Consider the following 7,404-nt stretch of genomic DNA (forward strand, 5'->3'; position numbering starts at 1 on the left):
GACCCTTTCTGGGTACATGGTAAAGATGAAGGTAAAAGAGTCTCACAGCAAAACTCAGTGAAAAAATTCTTATCTCCCTAAGTCTTTAGGTTCCTGCTTTACATTATCTAAGGAATTCCTGGTATTACCTCAACCTCATTTAGCAGAGGCCTCATTAAAAACTAGCAAGAAACAGAAAAAGGTAGAGTTTTGGACCAAGACTGTCTCTCAGTGGGCTCCCAGTATCCACAGAGCTATCCCACAAATATTTCTCAAGTATATTTTATTGTACTGCAGAATAGGTAAACTAAGAATTACATTTCTCAGGTCCCTTTGAGGTGAAGATTTGGAATGCTAATCAAATACATTGTGCTGACTAGAAGCAGCTAAGCAAGACTTCAAGGAAGGGAGAATGAAAGTGATCATCAATTATATTCAATATAAAAGCCAATAAAGGCAAGTATCAAAATAAAATGAGCTGAAATTCAGGCCTTTGAAGCAAGCATAAAGTATAAAACACACATTTTTCCAAATTTTCAAATTACACAGAGAAAAAGTGAGTTTTTCTGCACTGTTAAAAAAATGAAGTGTCCTTTGTAAGTATCTATTTTTCTGTACTTGTGTGTGTGTGTGTATATATATATATATATATATATATATATATATATATATATATGTGTGTGTGTGTGTGTGTGTGTGTAGTAGTAGTACAGATAATTTATAATATATGTGTAAATGTAAAGAGAAAGAATTTTTGCTTTTAAAAATTTACTTATAGAGCGTACATTCAAAAAATTCGAAAACCACTGAGCCAAAACCTGTTATGTATATTCATATATTTAAAAAGCAAGCAGAACTCATATATACATTCATGTATATATATGTACCATATACAAGGTCAGACAATTAAGTTCGTGAACTCATCCTAGAAAAAGTGCTACATACCTCATTGCTGAATATCACTATCATCACCTTCAAAGTACTCCCATTGGGAAGCTATGCACTGATGCCAGCCATTCAAAGCAATTTTGGAACTCTTTCTGGAATGGCCATCAGAGCTGTTGTCATATTACCCTTGATGTCCTGAATGTCATCAAAATGTCTTCTTTTCAATATTTTCTTTATCTTCAGGTAAAGAAAGAAGTCATTGGGGGCCAGATCAGGTGAGTAGGGAGAGTGTTCCAATACAATTATTTGTTTACTGGCTAAAAACTCTCTTACAGACGGTGCTGTGTGAGCTGGTACATTGTCATGATGCAAGAGCCATGAATTGTTGGTGAAAAGTTCAGGTTATCTAACTTTTTCACGCACTTTTCAGCACTTCCAAATAGTACAACTTGGTTAACTGTTTGTCCAGTTGGTACAAATTCACAATTAATAATCCCTCTGATATCAGAAAAGGTTAGCAACATCGGTGCAACAAGTTTCTGAACTAAATTGTCAGTACGCGTGTGTGTATTAGACACTCACTCATACACAGACAACACATATATACATGCATATACATATTTCTGTAGATGTTATTTTTAGACTATTCAGTGCCAATGGCCCAACTTTGAAGTCCTCATCAGATATGAATATATAGCTGCTTACTTACATACTTTGAAAGTCATTGTTTTTCATTGGTCTATAATGGTCTATAATTTTGGCAACCACTGCCATAGATATGATATAAATTAAGAAAAAACTTATCAATGTTCTCCTTCAAAAGAGATTTGAATGATGTATGAAATGGATATGATGAACAGTCAACAAGAAAGACCAGGTGAAGCTCATCAGACACACTTCACGTCCTGCATTAGGATTTCAGCCAGATTTCCAAATATGCAAGACACTCATTAAACCAGGAGGCTTAATCTCAATGATAAATGCTTCTAACTCGCATTCTACATTATATGATCTTGTGATAGATAGAACAACAGCAGTTCTGAAGATTATTTCCATAAAAATGATTCTGGAAAGCTCTTAAAGGATGCAGATCTTTTATATTAAATCAATTATGTAATGAATATTAGACAAGACCAGATAGTTTTCCTAAGAAATATAAATCACCGAATTGTAATGCATTAAGATACTGCACATAATAAAAAAAATTTAATACTGTGTTTTTCAATAGGCTTTCTCATTTTCTTAAAAAAGAAATTGGAATTTCAAAATAGCAAGAGCAGATCTGTTTTTACCTGAGCTGTATTTTTAAAAGTCACAATTTAATAGAGATACTTTACCTTACATCCCTCTATTCCTCCAAAGTTATATATTTTTTCTAGATATTTTCATCACCCTGTCAGAGACCAGATGATGAATCTTGGAACATAAAATCATTACCCAAAATGACCTCAGGTAGAGATACTCAAATCATAATAGAACATGGATAATGAATGATTAGAAATTATGAATATCTAAATTATTTTTAACAGACACTTCCTAATTTTTCCAAACTAGATTCCTTCTTAAAAATGCGATGAAAAACTAAAATAAGAACTGCATTTGCAAATAGATCACATACATTAAAAATTAAACTAGAGGAAGGCCACCTAAGTGGTAAAGGTGTCGCCTTAGAGATAATTCACTATATAGAAACCTATGGAAACAAATTTCTCAAGATATTTTTTGTTCAGAAGTCAGAAGCCACTTCCATGCATTGTTCACTCTGAGATATGCTACTGTGGACCAATGTGAAAAATTTACAAACTTTGATTCAGTCAGGTAGGCCAACTTCTAGACTAATCTTATTTTTATCCTCCTAATACTCTCTTTTATGATAAAATGTGAATTACTCAAATAGCATACAGTTGAGTAACAAGGGGATTTACTAGGAGAAAATTACCTTGATAGTACCTTATTTTGAATACTGTGATTCATAATAAATATTGGACTGCCCTCCTCTGTCAGTAACAATATGCTTCCAACCCTTGCATGAATAAGACTCTGTTTTCTCCTATATATTCTACTATGTTTTTCCTTGGATGATAATGAAAGCAAAGCAACAAACCAACACTCTTATTCAGTTCTTATTACATGGTTCCAGATATTTTAGTGATTTCATGTATTATCTTATTAACTCTCTGGAGAGTAACTCCACAGAGTAGGTATTATTTTAGGGTTCTATTATAGGTGAGGAAATGAAGGCTAAAGAACAAACTACCCTAAGTTAAACATCTGTAAGTGTCAAACATGCATTTTGAGCTATCTGATCCCAAACCCTATGCTCTTAACCATTACATTATATTTTGCTTCCTAGAAATGAAATGTCACATCTGATATCAAGAGAATAGCTTTTTATAGAGTCTGATGTTCACCTCTGACTCATTTCCTCTTCTATTACAATTCTAATAAGGACATGGAGTGAGCTCCTTCCAGACCTCTCAAGTTGCTTTTGATGAGTACTTAGAGAGATTGCTACTCATTTTTCCTCTGTCACTCTGCAAATGAGGTATGTAAGACATAGCAGCACTTGGAATCGTAACTCTTTCTTCTCCAAGGCTCATGCAAGCCCAGTACTGAGGAAATTCTGGTGATGGTTAGGAAAGTATCATTCAGAAAAAATTTTAAAGAAAATTTATAAGGCATTTTTACTCTCAGGTAAAAGTAGATAGAATTACATTTTTATTAAGTTATTTATATAATGTATATTTGTTACACAAATTTTATCTTTAAAAATAATGAATTGTCAAAAATAAAGTGATATTTACAAAAAATTCCACTAAAGTTCCCTTTGAATATTTAAAATAGGATTTACCTATAAATATTATTCATTAAACAAATATTTCTAGTATTTTTGAAGTGGTAGCATATTGTTTACCAATGTCAGGAACATATTTATTTTATAAATAAGAATCTCTTTTATTGACTAAATCAACCCAAGTAGATTTTTTGTATTATCAACTTACAACACTTGCATATTTAACCATGAAAAGATGTAAGAATGTATTAAATTGTACTTTCCTCATTGATTTGCAAGAAATTCAAATAGGGATGCCTCCGGAAGATATGAGTCCATTCTCCTAGTTTTCAGTGCAATATATATGGAAAAAATAAAAAGAATCAACAAACGAGACTTACCATTAAGCATAAGTAATTCAATGGGAAAGAAATATTACATCTTTTTTGAATCAAAATAATGTCATTTAGCAGATGATGTTGATTAAAAATAAACATTTTGTTTTATATATTTCTTTAATTTATCAATGACATGTGCAATATCTAAAGATACCTTTTTACAAAAAAAGGTCTTTTCTATTGCATGTTCTTCATTATCAACCTTCACATAAACAGTAAATTAATATATTTGATGTTATAGTATAACACCTGAGCTTTTCAGAATCCAGAACAGGGCCAGAGTTTGGGTGTTTCATTGAATGAAACATTGGTTTTATACAGAAAAATACCACACATTTGATTTTATTCTTCTTTTTTAGTACAATATAACCCTAAAATGGAAATCCTGGCCAAGATTTCAACATTATGCAGGCATAGGATTTGCAATGTGCCATAAAAGAAGGGTTCAGTTTAGCGTTCACAGTTCCAAATATATATGTTCTTCAGGAAAAGTGATAGTAGACCTTAGAAAATTCAGTCTCATTTAAAATTATCCAATAAGGCACATAACAAAAATCTAGAGATGTGAAAAATTGTGCAGAATAGACAAAAATGCAAAATAGTCAAGTGAGCAGATAAATTTGGGGCTATAAGAATGCAAGGTTGGTTAGATCCACAACAAATAAAATATTGCTTGATTTCCCCTCTCTTTTGGTTCATCTATTTTGTACATTTTCCTCATATCAGCTCATGTTATATTGATGTTGTTTTTGTTATTTTTATCTTTATTGGTAGGTCATCTCTAAGAAAGACAATAATTAATAGTAAGGATGTAGGTATAGTTTTTAGCATAAGAAAATTACTTGGAACAGAAAAATTTAAAAATTAAAATTCTGAAAGTATTTTCAATCTATATAAAATTCAAATGGAAAACAATGTTTTTGAACTGAATTTTCCTAAGGTGTAGTAAAGAATTTCAAAAACATGCCATAAGCTCAGGAGGTCTAAGCAGTTAGTTCCAATGTGTAACAATTGCTTTCAACAGGGTGATGGTGTGGGCATTTATCTCACTGGAAAGCATTTTTCTATTTTGGGGGAAGGGGAACAGCCAAGTTGTTGTCCTTCAATCTTAGTTGTGGAGAGTGCAGCTAGCTCAGCTCCAAGTCCAGTCACCATCCAGCTGCCCATCGGCAGCTTGTAGCTGCTCAGCTCAAGGTACAGTGTTCAATCTTAGTAGCCCACAATCCCATGCGGGAGTCTAACCGGAAACCTTGTTGCTAAGAGTGCATGCTCTAACCACAGAGCCATCCAGCCACCTGTCAACAGCTTGGGGCAGCTCAGCTCAAGGTGTCTGTTCCATCTTAGTTGAGGGTGAGCATAGCCCACCATACCATGCTGGAGTCAAACCAGCAACCTTGTTGTTAGGAGCACGTGCTCTCACCAGCTGAGCCATCTTGCCACCTCTTGGCAGCTCAGCTCGGGTGCAGCTCACTGGCCCATGTGGGAATTGAACCAGTGACCCTGTCGCTCAGAGCTTGTGCTCTTAACCAACTGAGCCACTCTGCAGGCCCTGGAAAGCATTTTTCAAAATAACGGCTGACCTCACATTTCTTCCCATTATGGATTTCTACCTCTTGAATTTCTTTAAAGCTATAAAAGCAGCTCATCTACATTTTTAAGAATGTCACTAAAATAAAACATCTTTTAAGTCTCTGTCATCTATCACTGCTAAAATGATTGTCTCATTTTGGCTGCCTTGCCTAAGAAATTTTAGCTGACTACTTTCCTTCCCCTTTCTCCTCCACAAAATACTGCTCTACCTCATAACCCACTTCAAGTTAATTCTACTGGTTAGTCTACTGATATTATATTCTTCTCTATAATGCAAATCTAAGAGGATGGGTTTTGAGCCTGAAAAACAAAATATTCTTGAATTAACCAGGGTACATGATATATACCAGAAATGTGACAAAAAGATAAAAATAATGTTCTCAGTATCTCTAACAACTCTTAATGTTTTGTTGAAATACTGTATTGGACAAGGTCTTGAATTTTTTGTTACTTTGGTTAAATATATAAACCTTGCTGAGTCTTGATTTCCACACATAGGTGGGGGAGGGTTATAAAAGAATGTGCTAAATCATCCATGGTTATTTAGGGGAACAAATAATATGTGTAAAAATGTTAGTAAATCATAAAATTATTCGAGTTATTATGAAGTTCTTTTATTGCAATTGATGATTGCATAACTAACTCCACAATGCAGCAATAACAAACATGCTTCTAATCCTGTTTGTGGACTGTTAAGAGGATACATGGCATACATTTTGAAGAACACACATTTTTATTGCAGAATTAAATTTGAAAAAATAAAATTATATGCCAGGGCTTAGAAAAAAGACACTCATGTAGTTTTACTCTCTTATAGTATAAAGGGACTCTACTAACTTTAAATTTAATTCAAAAATTTTTTATCTCCCTCAAAAATATTTTATCTCCCTGTATATTGAAAGCACTGTGTTAGATGCTGAGGGCATCCACATATATCAGACACGGAGGCCAATTCACCCCACTTCCCACATTCTGTCCAAATAGCTCACAATTTTCTACTTCTTCCTTTAGATACAGTGTCAGCAAAGTTACAAAAGCCAAGAAGACACTTAAAAATAGAACAAAATTAAAATAAGCATTAATCTGGAAGAAATTTGGGGTGTAAAGTGAGCTTTATCTAATGCAAACCAAAGATTGTATTTTGATCAGATTTAAGCAGGTAATGAAGTTTCTCTCCATAGAGGAATAAACGAAGCCTGGGGAAATATTGCTAGCTGCAAAGCTGCTGAAATTTAAAAACTGTGTATGGCTTGGGAGGACTTCTTACTATTAAAGAACACCTTCCATAGTGTATTAGTTTCCTAGGGCTGCCATAAAAAGTTACCATAAATTGGATGGCTTAATGTAACAAAAATTTATTCTTTCAGAGTTCTAAAGGCTAGAAATCAAAATCAAGGTATTGGCAGGATCATGTTCCCACTAACGGCTTTAGGGAAGAATTCTTCTTGCCTCTTCCTAGTTTATAATAGCTCCCGACAATCACGGTATTCCTTGACCCATTGACATATCACTTTGACTCTGCCTCCATCATCACATAGCCTTCTTCCCTTGTGTCTTCACTGTGTCTCTGTACCCAAATCTCCCTCTCCTTTCTGTTATAAAGGCACCAACGATTGGTTTTATGGCACACTCTAATCTGGTATGACCTTAGCTTTATTGCGTGCGAAAAGACCCTGTTTCCAAATAAGGCCACATTCACAGATACTGGGGACTAAGACTTGAATGAATTTTTGGGGGGAGACATAATTCAATCCATTGCACATAATAAAAGAAGGA

Source organism: Hipposideros armiger, unplaced genomic scaffold (genome assembly GCF_001890085.2).
Source record: "Hipposideros armiger isolate ML-2016 unplaced genomic scaffold, ASM189008v1 scaffold_974, whole genome shotgun sequence".
Taxonomy (NCBI): domain Eukaryota; kingdom Metazoa; phylum Chordata; class Mammalia; order Chiroptera; family Hipposideridae; genus Hipposideros; species Hipposideros armiger.